This window comes from Psammomys obesus, unplaced genomic scaffold, assembly GCF_907164565.1.
Source record: "Psammomys obesus unplaced genomic scaffold, mPsaObe1.curated_primary_1811, whole genome shotgun sequence".
In the NCBI taxonomy this organism is placed as follows: Eukaryota; Metazoa; Chordata; class Mammalia; order Rodentia; family Muridae; genus Psammomys; species Psammomys obesus.
This window is the reverse complement of record NW_026590511.1, coordinates 777,131-794,515: the sequence shown is the minus strand read 5'-3', so window position 1 is coordinate 794,515 and position 17,385 is coordinate 777,131.

The window sequence follows — 17,385 nt, the reverse complement described above, 5'->3', positions numbered from 1 at the left end:
CTACGCCAGTCCCCGTCAACAGCAGACGACACAGCCAGCAGGCTCCTCCACGCCAACACCGAACACTGCACAGTCTCCTTCTCGGCCTCATAGTTATACTCTCAGAGTTCTAGACCACGCTCCTCTCTGTGTGGCACAGGGATGGCCATTACCAGGTGGCAAAGATCACGCCCCACACATGACAGTTAACAGGGGTGGACAAACTATAGCCCAACTGAAATCCCACGCTTGGGGTTAAAAGAAAAGCATATTGACATAACATACAAAGAAACCAAAACTTCCACTACAAACCTCTTCATGGTTTAACCAACTTGCCAGTGGGTCCATTCATTATTAACCCATTTATCCATTAACCGGTTAGCTTGGTCCCTGGTTAGGCCATTCATCTGTTAACCCACCCACCAGTTACTGCTTAGCTTCCGAGAACAGATGTGGTAAGACTGCCCACGAGGTAACCTAGTCCTTGACTTCAACTCTAAGGCGGTTTCCTATGTCTTTTCTTCTTGGGGTTCTTGGGAGGCTCCATGACAACCACCCTGCCCCCGTGAGCTGAATGTCCCACATCGGAGCTGGCGTCTGACACGCCTTTGAGGTGGACATGCGTGACGTGTGACACAGACATCGGTGACTGCTCTGCGGGTGAGTGCTGTATCTCTGTTAGCTAGGTGTGGCTGGGCGGGCAGCCTAGCTCCTCGATGAAGCCACGGTTATGGCCTAACGAGAGTCGCTGTCGGGTGCTGTCTCTGTTCAGAAGGGATCTGGATGTTCTGGCGTAACCTTGCGGACACCCACGCTGGGAAGTCCACCAGACTAGCTTGGTGCACAGGCTTCCGTCTCAGACTGGGTTCATGACTCACTGCTGCGTGTGAGTCTCTTCTCTCCTCATCGGTGAGCTAGCGGAGAGGGCAAGGCTGGGGAGGTCACCCCGCAGGTAGAGTGCTAGCTGTGCAGGCATGGCGGCCAACGCAAAAAGCCAGATGTCACCTGCTCGCCTCTAATCCCACCTCCGGAGAGACCGAGGAGCCGCGCCTGGAGCTTGCTGGCTGGCCAGCTGAGGCGCTTGGCCTCTGGCCTTTCCATGCTGTCTGCCCACATGTGCACAGCACATTGGCGCACCCTACACAGTGACTTTAGTCTGGCAAATGCCTTCTTCAAATTAAGCCCTTCTGGTGAAGAAACCCTCACTCCCTTCCAGTGGAGAAACCCTCGATCCCGGAGATTTGCCCCAAGGAAAAAAATGATCAGCTGTCGAAGCTCTGTGGGCAAGGACCAGTCACACAGTATCATTGCCTGGAAAGGAGCCTGTTATTCTAGCACTTAGGATGTATGGGCAGAAGAATCAGGAGTTCAAGGTTATCCCTAGCTCCTTAGTAAATTTGAGGCCAGCCTGGGCTAATTGAAACCCTGTCTCAAAATAAAACTTAAAAACATTGGGCTGGGTGGGGCATGGTGGCACATGCCTGTAATCCCAGCTCTCAGGAGACAGAAGCAGGTGGATTGATGTGACTTCAAGGCCAGCCTGGTCTACCAAACAAGTCCAGAACAGTCCAGAACAGCCAGGGCTATATAGACAAACCATGTCTTGAAAAAAAAATAAAATAAAATAAAATAAAAAATAGAAATAAAAATAAAAGAAAGAAGCCCTTAGTTGTCTTTGGTCACTGAGCCTTAGAGGCATCTGTTACCCTTGCCTGGGCTGGCCACACTGAAGCTTCATGGGTCAGCCATGATCAGCCTACAGCCTCTTGCGTCCCAGGACACTGACCTGCTTGAGTGTTCCTGAGTGTCACTCACTCCGGAATGACAGAAGATAGGGGAGGAAATTAATTTTACCAGCTGGCTTCAGAATTCATTTTCTGAGATGCAACCCGGCTTGTTTAGGAAAATGCCTTAATTAGTCCTGGGGGTGGCAAAGGAGGCCCTGAGGACAGGAGATGAAAAGACCCGAAAAGACACCGCCAGCCTCCTCCGCAGGAGAACACACTGTCGCCCGACACAGAGCTAGCCAAGCTCTGAGAGGCAGAGGCGGGCCTGGAGATCAGAGCCAGGGACAGATGGGGTGTCACAGGGCCTTCCATGTCGCAGTCTCAGGCCCTGGGGCTGCAATGTGGGGACCTGTTCAGAAAAGAGGCAGATGGGATTGGGGCCTGCAGAGCCCGCAGGTTCTGACCCCCACAGGTATGTCTCCCCACGGGAAAGGGTACAAAGGCGGTTATTCAGGAGTCCTGTGCTCATGACACACTCCAGGAGCACCAAGCAAGTGATTAAAACACAAAATTACATTGGGGGGGTTGGGGGAGGGAGCGGGGTCTCTGGTGGACTCTCGCTGCTGCTGCTGCTGCTGCTGCTGCTGCTGCCTCTGCCTTCCTGGTGTGCCAGGATGACAGCCATGCACCACCACGCCTGGCTTTCCCCTAGCCCTGAGCATGCTGGGCGAATGCTCTACCCATTGAGCCCCAATCCCTGCCCTTGTTTGTTGTTGTTGTGAGGGGATGTATTGTGTGTTTGCTGTATTTATTTATTTTTGAGACAAGGTCTCCTATAGTCCAGCTGAATCTTGAATTGCTGAGTCCCCTGCTTCAGAAGTGCTGGGATGCCAGGTGTGAGCATAGTGATGGTGGGTGTGGGTGGATGGGGAGTTGCTAATTCTGAGACAGGGTCTCATTATGTAGACTAGGCTAGTCTCAAACTCAGAGATCCAACCTGCCTCTACCTCATGAATACTGGAATTAAATTCCACATGTTTTGCTTGGCTTTTGCTTGTTCAAGGCAGTATCTCTCACTCTGTAGCTCTGAAACACAGGGTACAGCTCAGAACGTCATTCCCTGCTCATAGTCATCCCCCTGCTTCAGCGTATGCCTGGGGTGAATGGCGCACAACACCATGCCAGGCTGAAGCATCACATCCTGGCTTTTAAGGGAGGAGCTAGTTCCACCGGCTGTCCTTGGCTGTGAACGGGTAACAGTATGGGGCTGCCACAGAGAAGCAGGCAGGAGAGAGAACAGGGGTAGACTCTCTGCCAGCCAAAGGAGGAGGAATTTGAGGAGGAAGGAGGGGATTCAGCCATGGGCAGAGGTCCAGGAGACATCAGGAAGAGAGGAACTGATTAGGGAAAGCAACAAAGTGCAAGTGTCTCAGGGATTTTTGCCAGATTAACTTAGAGGGTTAAGAACAGAGTAATAACTGCTCAGTTATTGTGCTGTGAAGCTTATTAAACAAATATAATAAAGTCTCAATTACTTTAATGCTATCTGGGATAAGAGAAAAACTAAGAAACAACACACAGTTATATAAAGATAATTTCCTCTCATAGTCTTTGGCCTTCTTTTTGTATTGACTACACTGGACATGCAGTAATTGTTTTACTGGAAAAAATAAATAATCTGGGGGTTGGTGGCACACACCCGTAATCCCAGCACTCAAGGGGCAGGGGCATGTGGGTCTCTGAGCTCAAGGCTAGCCTGGAAGAGTGAATTCCAGGGGAGGAACTCTTATATCAAATAAGTTAATTGAATAATAATAATAATAATAATAATAAATAATAATAATAATAATAACCCTATATGTTGAGAATGCATAGCTAGTTTATAAAAGTATCCAGGAAGGCCTGGGGTGAAGTGTTCGGAGCCCTGTGGGGTGCTCAGCAGAGCCATGGGCCCCTACCAACTCAGTACCAGGAGCCTCCCCACTGTGTGGCCACATGTGCCCAGCATCCTCTGGGGAAAGAGTCACCTCCACTAAGACCCCTTCCTGATCAGGAGAGCCCCACCCCCAAGAGGCACTGTGTGTGTCTGTCTGCTCTGCTGAGGTCCCTGGTGGACACCCCCGCCGCGGCTCCCCACAGCTCCCCAGGGGAGGAGAGGCAGGATCTCCCCTGCCTACAGGAACAGCAGTGGGCTAAGGAGCCTCCCCCACCCCACCCCACCCCCAGCAGGCTTCCTGGGTTGCAGCAGGATGGCTCAGGCTCAGTGCTGTGCACAGGTGCATTCCATGATAAATAAGGGTATACAAGCAGCCCCCCCGCCGGGTGGGCCCACATCCGGCCTTTCTCTATGGAAGGGAGGAAACCTGAAGAAGGCTTGCTGGCTAGAAGAACCCTAACCTTAGCCATGTCTAAAGAGTTAGCGCACTGGCGCTCAACCCGTGGCCTTAACCCCTTTCAGGGGCAAATGCCACTTTCACAGGATCACCTAAGATCACAGGAAAACAGATATTTATAACATGATTCATAACAGTAGTAAAACCACAGTTACGAAGTGGCAACAAAAGTATTTTGGGGTTGAGGTTCCCCACAACATGAGGGGTCACACCCTAAGTTAGAGAAAAGGTCACTCAGGCCTGCCTCAGCCATCAGCATGCCCTTTTCCTGGAGTACCCCAAAAGATGTTTAGCTTCTAAGCAATCCACCCTGAGAACTAGCCAGTATGTATATGTATATATGTATGTACGTATGTATGTATGTATGTATGTATGTACGTATGTATGTCATTTCTCATGAGACACAGAGCATAGTGACATCGTCAAGGACTGTCATGTCTTCAATGACAGACATGTTTATAGGGTACCTCAACTTTGGTGCCCCACCCGTGCTTCAGCACAAACAGAGATCAACAACCCTGCCCTGGGGATGCCCCAGTGATATGTCACAAAGAGAATTTGCCACCTCATTATCCCAAACACCAAGTGAAGAGGAAGGCACACTAGGCCTAAGAGCCTTACCTCCTCTGGGCCCCGGTGCCTGCAGGCGTCCCTTGGCTGGTGGCTGATTCACTCGAGGCCCCTCTGTTCCAGACTGCTTGTAGATCTATGACTGAACTCTCTTCCGTCATGATGCTGATCTACAGAGTTAGGGTGCTGCTCTCTAGACACAGGTGGCCTTGTTTTAAATAATCATTTCTACAGAGTTGTGATGGCTATTCTTGGTTGTCAGCTTGACTACATCTGGAATTAACTAAAACTCAAAGATGGAAGACACACCTGTGAGGGCTGTCCTGGACCAGGCTGGCTTTGAACTCACAGAGATCTGCCTGCCTCTGCCTCTGCCTCCCCAAAGGCTGGGATTAAAGGCATGAGCCACCATACTGGAGGAAAGACTTCTACTCTGGATTTTTGACACAAGCCTTTAATCCAGATTCTAAAGTGAGAAGACACACCTTTAATCCAGACTTTTTGAGCTGGGAATCTCCACCTCTAATCCGGGCCACACTTTCTGGAAGAAGGACACTTCACTCTTTGTTGTAGAAGGAGAATATTAGACTCTTAAAGGCCTCTCTACCCCAGCTTGCTCCCAAATCATTGATACAAAGAGATTTTAATTTATAAACTTTAAGCACTAGAGCTGGGCAGATATCAGCTACTTTGCTATCTCCCGGCCACAAACCCCATCTTACTTGCCTTAACCATTCCTATCTGGGTTGCCTTTGTTCCATCAGTCCTTATGGGCACCTGTTCATGGTCTATTCTGTCTCATGGCAACTTCCTTCTTGCTGGCTTCCTCCCCTCCTGCCACATCTTTTCCCGCTTCTTCCTTCTGCCTCCTGGTCTCTCTCAGATGCCAAGCTAAGACCCACCTACCACTCTTCTGCCCAGCCCAGGCTGTCAGCAACTTTATTAACCAATCAGGAATAACTGGGGAGTGAAGTTACACAGCATCATTTGGTGTACATGAGAATGTGTTTATTTGTGGTGTAACCAGATTTTGAGAGGAGCAGTAATTAACAAATACATTAGCAGTACCAGACCAACCTCCAATAACTCTTTGCCTGCTTGCTCTCTCTTTGCTAGGAAATCCATTCCTTCACTGGCATAGAGCCTGCTTCTTCAGGATTCCAGCATGTACTGAAGACCAGCTGAGACACCCAGCCTTACGGACTGACGGAGCAACTAGCGATTCTTGGAACTTCCGTTCCTAGGCAGAAATTGTTGGACTAGCTGGACCACAGCCTGCAAGTTTTTTTAAATAAAAATCCCTTTTCTACATATGTGGAGAGATTCTCATTCAAAGATTCTGTTCTACCAGAGAACTCTGAGAAGCTAGGCGCGGTGGCGCACACCTGTGATCCCAGCACTGGGGAGGCAAAGGAAGGGGGATCTCTATGATTTCAAGGCCAGCCTGGTCTACAGAGTGAGTCCCGGACAGCCAAGGCTACAAGAGAAACCCTGTCTCAGAGAGAGAGAGCCCCGAAAATGACACAAAAGTATTTCAAAATACAATTACATCCAGGACTGGCAAGATAGTTCAGTGGGTGGAGGTTCTGACAAAATGGGGGACCTATATAGTCAAAGAAGAACATCAGTTTCTGCAAACTGGCCTCCGGCTGTCACGTGAGTGCCCTGGCATGCAACGCCCTTCCACCCCCACACACAAATAAATGTCACAGGTTCTAAGACACTGTGTAACCCGGACACACCTCCTTTTTTGTTTTCTGTACAGAGTCTCACTATGTGGCCTTAGCTAGCTTGGAATTCTCTGTCCACTAGACTGACCTTTATCTCGCAGAAATCCACTTGCCTCAACCTCCCCAGTGCTGGGATTGAAGACAGGAGGCACCACATCTAATTTTGAATATATCTTTTTGAGGATACAATTTAACCCATTAATGTCAGGGAGAAGGGCCAAGGCTCACAAATGGAGCCCTTAATTAGACTCCCCAGTGAGGGTTTGGGGGCGTGGTCAGGTGGCTCCCCGCCTATAAACCCCAGTGAGGGGCTGGAGGTGTGGTCAGGGGTGGAGCCCCGCCTAGAATGCCCCAGTGAGGGCTGGGGGCGTGGTCAGGGTGGAGCCCCGCCTAGAATGCCCCAGTGAGGGGCGGGGGCGTGGTCAGCAGAACTCGGGCTTATTGCGCTGAACCTCTTGATTCCACGTTCAGTATTTGAGGTGAAAGCAACAGCTCTGTTACCCGTCCACCCGCGGTCTCTCCCAGCCTTCATTTCAGTCCAGTTCCCATGGGCTCCCAGACTCCAGCCTCAGGACACACCAGGCCTGTTCCCCAGCCCAGAGGTCCATTCGCTCCTGAACGTCCTCCGGGAACCCCACGCAGGCACTTCTCCCTTGCACACTTGGACCACCTCACCTTCCCTGGCCAAACGGAGCTATACAGAGAGGCCTGCCTTCTCCTTGATGACCCTGGCTCCTCTGCCGGTTGTGATCCTCTCCCCCCCCCCCCCCCACCCCCGCATAGAAGACAGCATGCCTACCCTGTGTCACCTGACCCTACAGCTGGGCCTTTACATTACAACCGAGACTGTTGTAGGGGAGGAGCAGAGCAGCTGTCCTGAAGTATTAGGGACAGACACACCCAGCGCAGCCAGGGTGAGAAGGCTCAGGATGTCCCCAAGCCACTAGAAGAGGCAGGAGACAGACAGACCACAGGAGCAGAGGAGGAGGGGTGAGCTTTCTGTCAAGAGCTTGTGCACGGCGGATCTCGGTGGGCCGGGCTGCGGCTACAGGGGATGTGGATCGGGATTATATTTGGATGGCCCCGTGGTTCAGTGGGTAGTGCTGGGCTGACAGCACTCCAGAGGTGGAGGCAGGAGGATCAGGAGTTTCTAGGCCAGCCTGGGCTACACTATCCTGTCTGAAGAAAACAGATTATGTATGTGGATGACAGAAAAGCCAGACAACTGAAGTCAGAAACCCCTTGTTTTCGCCAATCCTAGCGTGTGTTTGCAACGCACCTGCATTAACTAAGGCTGCTTCCCAGTGTGGCGGTCTCTAACAAAGGCCTTTGAAAAGCGCACCCCCATAAGCCAAGCACCCTCCCTCCCCAGCGTGGAATGCCTCCCCACCGCCGCTGAGCACCGGGACGATCAGAGAGGGGCTGAGGGCTGGAGACTAGACGGACGCTCAGAAAGTGACCCCGGCCTCCACGGCTGTCTTTGAAGGCTGCGTTGACTCTGTGATTCTCTCACAGAGGAGAGCACAGCCCGGTCCCCAGCCCCAGCCGCCCAGCAGAGGAGCCCCAGCACCGTCAAGGATTAGGCCCCATCCAGTTTCCATCCCTTTTGCCTTTGATTTATTTTTTTTAAGTCTTTCATTTTAACTATTAGGCAATTCTGGGAGTGTCATTTACATTTCAAAACACAAAAACCCTCTCCGGCTAGGATTTGTTTTTCATTTTTTTTTCCTGCCGCCTTGTTCTTCCCTGAGACTTCCTCATCTACTGTCGTGTGTTTCCTTCAAGGTCCCCTACACACCAGCTCACAGGCTTCCTTATTTGTCGGAACCTCTCTCCAGGCAACAACCCCCGCAGGCCTCTCCTCTTCCTGTCTTCCCACAACTCTCCAAGTGACCCTTCGAAGACAACATAAGTTAGGAGAGCCCAAAATCCTCAGTCACCCCAAATCTCGCTTGAATTCTGTAAGAAAACAGTAGACATAGGATTTTTCTATTCTCTGAGTGGTTTGGTTTTTTGTTTTTTTTTCCCTCTAAGTGAAGACCTTATGCAGTGATTGAAAGGGTTCATCAACAAGCACCACCGAGCCTCTCTTCTTGATTCCGAGATAGCTAGCCTTTCACTAAGACCCAGAATGGTCTTGAACTTTCTGAAGAGCCCTGCCTAGACTCCCCGGTGATGGCCTGGGGGCGTGGCCAGGATGGAGCCCCGCCTAGACTCCCCCAGTGAGGAGCTGGGGGCCCATTCTCTGAGCTAGGCAGCTGACCTGGAGAGGCAGCCAAGGCCTCAACAGGATTCAGTGTTAAAAGGAAAAGGAGCTGAGTGTCCTCAAGGTCCTGTCAGCAAGGGTGGCATTGCTCAGGAGCCCCCCCCCCACCGTGTATGTGCCCAACATCTGGGGTTTGGGATTCTCCTGGTAAAGAGTTGAGCACAGTTCAGCACACTTTCTCTGTAGTCTGTCTCCCCAAATCAAAGCTCCTGAGCAGGCAAATTTTGTCTTTCTTTTTAAATATAAGACAGCTGTAACTGTTTTTTAAACACCCCGTTTGCTTTTCTGTCCAGCTTCCCCTTTGCTCTGCTGTCTGACAGCTCCACGCTTTTTGTTTTTTGAGGGGGGCTGGTTTCGAAACAGGATCTTTCTACAGAGCCCATAACTGTCCTGGTAGGCCAGGATGACCTTGAATGCACAGAAGTCCACCTGCCTTGGCCTCCCGAGTGCAGGGATTAAAGGCATGCCCCGATAAACCTGGAGATTTCAGGGTGTTTGTTTGCTTGACTAAAAACTGAGGTCCTCAGGAAACAGTCCTTGCTCTGCTGTGATGCTGTGCAGATCTCTCTGCTCAGGCTTCTCAGCCTGGTCAGCCTTGGCTACAGAGTTTTCAGACAGCCTGGGCTACAGAGAAACTGTTGCAGAAAACAAAAACAACAACCAGGCAAACCAACCAACCAAAACCCCGTGGCCAGCTCAGAGCTGCTATGCAGCAATGGACATCCTCAGGGGCCCAGCCAGTAATTCTGTTTTTAATTTCATTTTTTGTTTGGAGGTTTTAGGTTTTTGTTTTACAAATTACATGACTCCTATATAGACCCTCACTGGGGAGTCTAGGCAGGGGCTGCACCCCTGACCACACTCCCAGCCCTCATTTTGCTTTTTTTTTTTTTTTTAACAGAGTCTTGCTAAAATGTGCTAGTGGACAGGGCAGAGGCGGAGCCCACTTTAAATGCCAGCACTCGGGAGGCAGAGGCAGGCGGTTTTTCTGTGGGTTTGAGGACAACCGGGGCTGCCCGGAGAAACCCTGTCTCCAGGAAAGGAAAAAAAAAAAAAAAAAAAAGATGTGCAGTGAGCCTTGGACTAGAGCCTTAGGTAGCTGACAGGCGAGCCAAACCAGGCCTGGCCTGGATGGTCCCTTCTAGGATCCCATGATAATTTTGAAATGAAAACACTGAGATACAGTCAGAAAGGGAAAAGAGTATCCCTTTGGCAGAACTCTGTCACAGGGTGTGGCCTGAAGGTCAGACAAGGCAGAAGGGTAGAAACTGACCCCACGTGGAGAAGAGGCCCTGGCACCTCTGTCAGGCCTTCTCTAATCCAGACTGAGGCTCGGCCACCTCCTACATCTCTGGAAGGAGCCCTTCGCACCCCAACCCCTCAGGTGCACCGCCTCCAGCCCTCCTGGCCACTCCCAGAAGCCCTTGAAGGGGCTTCGAGGCTGCGGCCCCATCAGCCGTTGGATCGGTGTGCCTGTCATGCCTGCAAAGGTAGAAGCAAGAATATCAGAATGTCAAGGTCAACCTCAGCTACACAGCAGATCAGAGGGCAGCCTGGCTGTGCGGTAGTCTCAGATGTGTGTGCGTGTGTGTCTGTGTGTGTGTGTGTGTTTGTGTGCATGTCTGTATGTCTGTGTGTGTGTGTGTGTACACCTCAGCCCATGTGTGGAGGTCAGAAAAGAACTTCGGGTCTGAACTCAGGTCCTGTTTCTTGGGAGCCACTGTTACCCCAAGTCACCATGCTGACCCTTATTTATTTATCACCATGCTGACCCCTATTTTCTTTCTTTTTCTCTTTATTTTTGTTTGTTTGTTTGTTTGTTTTGTTTTGAGACAGGGTTTCTCTGTGTAGTCCTGGCTGTCCTGGAACTCACTCTGTAGACAAGGCTGGCTCTGAACTCACAGAGATCCAGGATCCACCTAGCTGGGATTAAAGGCACATGCCACTACGCCTGACTTCCTCAGCAGGTATTTAGAGGCCGTGACTTTTGCCGGCCCCAGTCTGTGGATGGCTTTTCCTGCCACCTTGCCCATCATTGGCAGAGACTCCAGGGGCAGGTTCCTCTCCAGGACAGCTATGTCCCTGGAGGAAAGAGAGAGTGCAGAGCAAAAAAGCCTTCTGTCTGAGGCAGGAACCTTCTAGACCTTTCTGGATGCTAAGCTTATAAAACCCTCACTGTGGGCTGCAGAGAGAGTTGGTTCTGTGATTACGAATGCTTGCTCTTGCTGAGGACCCGGGTTCAGCTTCTAGCACACACGGTGGCTCTAGTGGTCTGTAACTTCAGCTCCAGGACAGCCAGGACTACACAGAGAAACCCTGTCTGAAAACAAAAACAAGAACAAAAAGAGGGAAAGAAAATCACTTCACAGTCCAAACAAAGGCATCAAAAAGCTTCCTCCTACCCCCCATCCCTCTTGCTCCCGCCATTGAGCAGGCCTGGGTGACAGTCTGGAGCTGGTGAGGTGAGTCCCAGATCTTCTTGTAGCCATGGTAATATATTAACCCCCAATCCAGCAGTCCATGCATGTGCCTGTCCCCCATGCTGACCCCAACTTCATTCGGAAAACATTTCCATTCCCACTTCCCAGCAAATGATAGGTTTGAGTCTAGCTCTGTCTGGGGGAAACAGGTTCCCTGGTGTTGTGAGAAAAGCTTGCAGAGCTCCTGGGGAGGTGAAACCCCCTTCCTCCCACCTTGCCTTTGTGAGGCCTGGCCAGCAGCAAGAGGAACCCCAAAGTTAAAGTCCCAGGACTAGGATGGACCTGCTCCCCCAACACTCTGGAGGTGGAGACAGATTTTAAGTTCCTCCGTGGCTACAAAGGGAATTCAAGTGGAACAAAGGATAGAGGGAGGCCTGTAACAAAAAGAATAACAAGGCAGTGGTGCTGGTGGTGGCGCACACCTTTAGTCCGAGCACTCAGGAGGCAGAGGCGGGTGGAGCTCTGTGAGTTCGAGGCCAGCCTGGTTTACAGAGCGAGTTCCAGGACAGCCAGGGCTACACAGAGAAAGAAGAAAGAAAGAAAGGAAGGAAGGAAGGAAGGAAGGAAGGAAGGAAGGAAGGAAGGGAGAGAAAGAGAGAGAAAAGAACAAAATAAAATGTAAAGAATGAATAGAAGAAAATAAGAGAGGGAGGAAGGAGGAAGGAGGAAGGAAGGCCGGGCTGGAAGAGAGTGAGATGCTCAGTGGTCAGAGCTCTTGCCCTCAGCCTGGGCCGCCAGCGTTCCCTCCCAAGGCCTGCATGGTGGAAGGAGAGACGGTGCTCCCCCGTACCGTCCTCTGACCTACACACAGACTAAATTAAATGAAGAGAAAGACGACAATAACAGGGCCAGGGCATGGTGGCACAAACCTTTCTGAACACATCTGTCAATGTCTGTTACCAGGACACATGGTAGGGAGAAGGCAGCCCCCACCGGGGCCCTCCACGCCCTCTGAGCTTTAACAGAAGCAAGAACGCCTGCCTTGTCAGGTCCTGCCATGACACACACCAGACAGTGCGGATTCCCCCAGATTCCCAGCCGGACAGTGGGCGTGGTGTGTGTGTGTGTGGGGGGTTGCAGGTATGAGGCATCAACCCCACCATCCTCACCACCCAGACATCCGACCTCTGCCCGAACCTGGGTGACATGACAGATGAGCCCTCGGGGGAAGCAGCCTGGACCCCGAGAGGCCTTCCCGGGCCGAAGGGTCCGTACTGCCCATCAGGAGCGGGCCATCCTGTCTGGTGCACCCCAGCAATTAGCAGCTGAGCGATGGCTCATTGATCTGCCGGAGCGCCCCTGCCCAGTCCTCCTCCATCTCCCAGCCTGCGGCCTGATTATGCATTCGCTGTGGGAGAGGAGAGCTGACTGCGGGCCTCCTGTTTTATTCATGGAGCCCGGCTCCCCGGAACCATTACCGGTTTTTAACAGGGAGGCCTAGGCCTTCGTGTGCAGGGTGCGGAGTGGCGGTTCCCTGCCGTCCACACCACAGAGGTTGGAAACGTGTGCAAACGCCTGGGAACCACGCACAGCTCTAGGATCTGATGGAACACAGGACAAACCCCGGGAACTTCCACAAAGAGCTCCAAGTGAGCAGCAAGCTTCTTCTTTTATCACATTTTTATGTTTTGTTTGTTTGGTGGGTGTTTTGTTTTTCTTCTTTAATTTTACTTTTTCAAGACATGGTTTCTCTGTGGGACCCTAGGTGTCCTGGAACTCACTCTGTAGACCAGGCTGGCCTCCAACTCAAGAGATCCTCCTGCCTCTGCCTCCCGAGTGCTGGCATTAGAGGTATGTGCCACCACCGCTTGGCTTTATTATAGTTTATGTCCAAAAAAATAATATGAGAGATGGCTCAGCGGTTAAGAATCCTGGCTGCTCTCAGGTACAACCGCCTGTACCTTCAGCTCCTGGGGCCCTGACACCATCTATTATCCTACACACACACACACAGAAAATAAACAACTTTAATATGTATATGCCGCATGCCTTGCTCTCCCCTATGCTTGGCAACGACACACATCACGTTGGCACACAGGTCACGGACACAGGCCCGTGTCATTTGCTCTTAACCTGAGCCCTGGGGAGGCCGAGGCTGGCAGACTGAGCCCAGCCTGCTCTGTATAGTGAAACTCTGTCTCAAACAAGGGCACAGGTTCCTGGTTGCAGCTCGGGGCGCTGTGGGGCCCCGGGCCCATCTCTTCTTGGGAAGGAAAGGCCGGGTGACGTTGCAGGAGGCTAGGGACTGAGGGGCCACACCACACCCTCCTCTTCCCATAGTCCCTCAGACACACTTGGGTCAACCGTGACTGCTCCCCGCTGAGAGCTGTCGCCCTGGCCTTGCGGGGGCGGGAGGGTTAAAGAAAGCACACCGTACTGTCTCCCAACGGGCACACAAAACCCCAACAAAGACAGTACGCCTGAAGGAGGCTCAACTCTAGTTTCCATGGCTGCCTGGGGGCAGACAGAGGCCGACAGAGGTGGGGATGGCAGAAAACTCGGCTCGACAGGCGACATTGTGTGCCCAGCTTGAGAGTCCAAAGATGTCTGCAGCCGTGGCAGCCTGATTTGGGGGGAATCCAGGTCCATAGAAAAACTCAAGGGGGCTTTTGTACGCTCCTTCCCCGTGTGCCCCTGGCCCGCCCGAGGCCCTCCCTGGGTCCCCGGGGCCACCTCACCCCAGCAGACATTTACGTGGAGACTTTACAGGAGATTGCCAAAGCTAGACAGGGTCGGTCTGGGACCTGGAAGTTTCTGCCAGCCCTAAAACACACTTGGAAGAAAAGCTTCCGGACTGCCTTCTTTCTGTCCTTCAAATGGGACCAGCGAAGTCTGCAAAAAGGAGACACGAAGTCCCAGGTGGGAAAGAGAGCACAACACACACCAAGCCAGTGATGGACAGAAAGAAAAAAACAACTGACTACAACTCCTGGAAAAACAAAGATCTCAAACGGACCAGTTTTCGTGTTTGAGTGTAAACGCCAGCGGATGGATCTCTGGGTCTTTCAAGTCAGAGGACGATTCAAGTTAACCCAGAGCGTCCCTGTGAGCTTTGGTGCTCCGCACTTCCAGGGTACCTTCCTGAAAGCCCCAAACGCTCACACATGTCCTAGACCCCCAATGTAGCGGTTGTCCCCAACAACAGGGTCACTGTGAGCCTCCAGGGCACATGTGTGCACAGCAGGTTCCACAAGGCCAGGAAGGGGAAGGGGGCAGCTGCTGAGCTCAGGCCACTGGGGAGTGCTGAGCCCTGGCCTAGCAGGCACAAAGCCCTGCGCCCCCGCACACACACACACCCCCCCCCCCCCCGCACAGCCTAAACTCCTGTGCACCTGACCTAGGAAGGTGGAGGCCGAAAGATCAGACTCACCCTTGGCCTAATAGTTCTAGATCAGCCTAGACTACAAGAGACCTTTGTTTTTAAACAAACAAACAAAAATCCAAAAACCTAACCTTACAGAACAAAGCACAAAGAAAAATGTCTGAGGTTCCTGTTAAGTGACAAAGAGATTTGAGTGGTTCTATCTGAATGCCAGAAGATGGTATCCGGTCCCAGTATAGATAGTTGTGAGTCACCATTTGAGTGCTGGGAATTGAACTCAGGACCTCAGAAAGAGCAAACAGTGTTCTTAACCATCTCTCTAGCTCACAACAAATAGATTTGAGATTATCATGTATTATCATCTCTGTGTCACCCAATTATTTTTTTTGTGTGTTGGGGCTGGAATGATGGCACAGTAGTCAAGAGCACCTGTTTCTTTCCTTTTCCTTCCTTCCTTCTTTCCTTCCTTCCTTCCTTCCTTCTTTCTTCCTTCCTTCCTCCCTTCCTCCCTTCCTCCCTTCCTCCTGTCCCTCCTCCTTCTTCTTCGTTTGTTTTTCCAGACAGGATTTCTCTGTGTAGCCCTGGCTGTCCTGGAACTCACTCTGAAGACCAGGCTGGCCTCGAAATCACAGAGATCTATTTGCCTCTGCCTCCCAAGTGCTGGGATTAAAGGCAAAGAGCCCTTGTTTCTTTTGCAGAGGACTGAGTTTGGCTCCCAGCACCCTCCTGGGATCCACTTCTTCCAGCTCATGACTGTGACTCCGCCTCCTGAAGATCAGATGCCCAAGGGGATTCTTCCCAGGCCCTGTGCTATCTATGTCTTCCAACCTGGTGTGCTGTTCATGAAAACCTTAAAATTATCGCCCTGGAATGGATCCTCACACAAGATACTGGCCCTGGGGAGGCGGTTATCCAGGGGAAAGAGGTAGAAGCCTGGGGACATGGGAGCTGTGGTCCCACAGCGAATACAGAGACAGAGACACAGAGATGGGAGGGCAGAGACAGAGATAAAGACATGGAAATAGACAGAGGCACAAAGGTGGAGAACAGAAATAGAGACAGAGAGACAGAAAGTCAGACAGACAGACATAGGGCCAGATAGACGGTGCCCTGTGATTGATCTGTGCCCCCTCTCCACAGCTGTGCCGACCTGCTGTGGGCCCCTGGACAGCTGACTTGTCAGTCTATAAACTGGCCACACACCTTCCAGGTGAGGACCTGGCCCAGCAGCCGCTGAACCTTGTGTTTCCGGGTCTGCGAGGACCTGCTAGGAACACTTGGCCCTTCCCAGGCGTCCCAGGCCTCCAGCAGCCAGCAGCCTGCAGCCCACAGCAGGGCTCTGCGCATCCGGGCTCCCACCGTCTCCTGCATAGACTGCTGTGGCGGTGCTGGGTATTCCAGAGGGATCTGTCCGTACCGACCTCTGGAACCTATACACAGGCCTGAAGAGTTGAGTCACTGCAGAAACAAGATGTGGTGTGTGATGTCAGGGGACACCTGCCTTGGCACTAGCTGTGCGTGCCGGGTACCGGGCAGCAGCAGGAAATCCCTGACCCTCTATCTCAGTTTCTCACTATGCACAACAAAGAGGCCTGGGGGCCGGGGGCCAGAGCCCAGGTCCAGGACCGACTCAGTGCCAGCCGCTGGGAATGGAAGAAGATGGGGCCAGAGCAGAGGCTCACCGGGGTGAGAACGGAGTCCTGCTGTGGCTCCTCCGCATAGCCCTCAGGACAGTAAAGATGCTCTTCTGGGCTCTTCTAGGGATCCCAGAGCAGCAGGCAAGGCTCCACCAGGGGTCATCAGGGCCTCCACACAGTCTGCTCTTTTGGGTGCTGGTTCTCACAAGAGGCCTGGCTCTTTCTTTCTTTTTTTTTTTTTAATAATTTATTTAATTTTATTTTATGTGCATTAGTTTGAAGGCATCAGATCCCTTGGAATTGGCATTATAGACAGTTGTGGGCTGCCAGGGGATGCTGGGCATTGAACCCGGGTGCATTTGGAAGAACAGACAGTGCTCTTAACCACTGAGCCATCTCTCCAGCCCTCCTCTCCCTTTTCTGTGAAGCCTCCTGTCTGCTCTGCCAGAGTCTTCCAAGACAGACAAAAGACAGACGGACAGCTTACGCTTACGGTAAGTTCCCGAGCCCAGGCAGCTGTTTTCAGTTTCCCCTCCCCGCCCCATCCGCCTCCCCGCCACAGGGTCTCACATCGCTCAGTCTCGCCTTGAACTCCTGATCCTCCTGCCTGGACTTGGGATGCTGAGATGGCCGGTGTCACCATCAGGCCTGGTTTATGTGGTGCCGGGATGTCAGAATGAGCCACCAAGGCCTTGCCTGCCTCTCTGCCTCTCAGGCCTGGAGTCCTGGGTGTGGACAAAGCCCACGATCGCCCCTCACTTTCCACACAGCCATCTTTGTCCGACTGTGCTGCAGGTGTGTAGCAGAGCCAGGTGTAGCTGGCTGCCTTACACCTGGCTGAGTCCCCTCCTCACCTGTGAGGCGGGTTTGCTGCCCCTCACCCAGGGACCTTCACTCTCCCTCCTAGCCATCCCTGGGCTCTTAGTGGTAATAGGCTCTTCCGTTTGGCCCACTTAACAGATTGGAGAAACTGAGGCTAGGGCTCCAGGTCTCCATGGACACAGAGCTGGGATGGGAATCCTGGCTTCTGTGGGTTCCCAGGCCCTGGCTGTGGGTGTCTGGCTGGCGATGCCTCATTCTCCTCGTTTGGTTTTGTTTCAAGTTCGGGAGCGGATACGGGGATGGAAAATCTCCCTGTGTGTGAGGCGGCTCCGAAATCCTTAATGCATTGTTTAGACAGCAGCTTTCAAAAGGGGGGGGGGAATGCAGGGAGGGGACATGGCTGCGGGGGAAGGTCACCTTCTTTTTCCTGAACAAAGGTCAGCCCCAGACTGTTGCCAA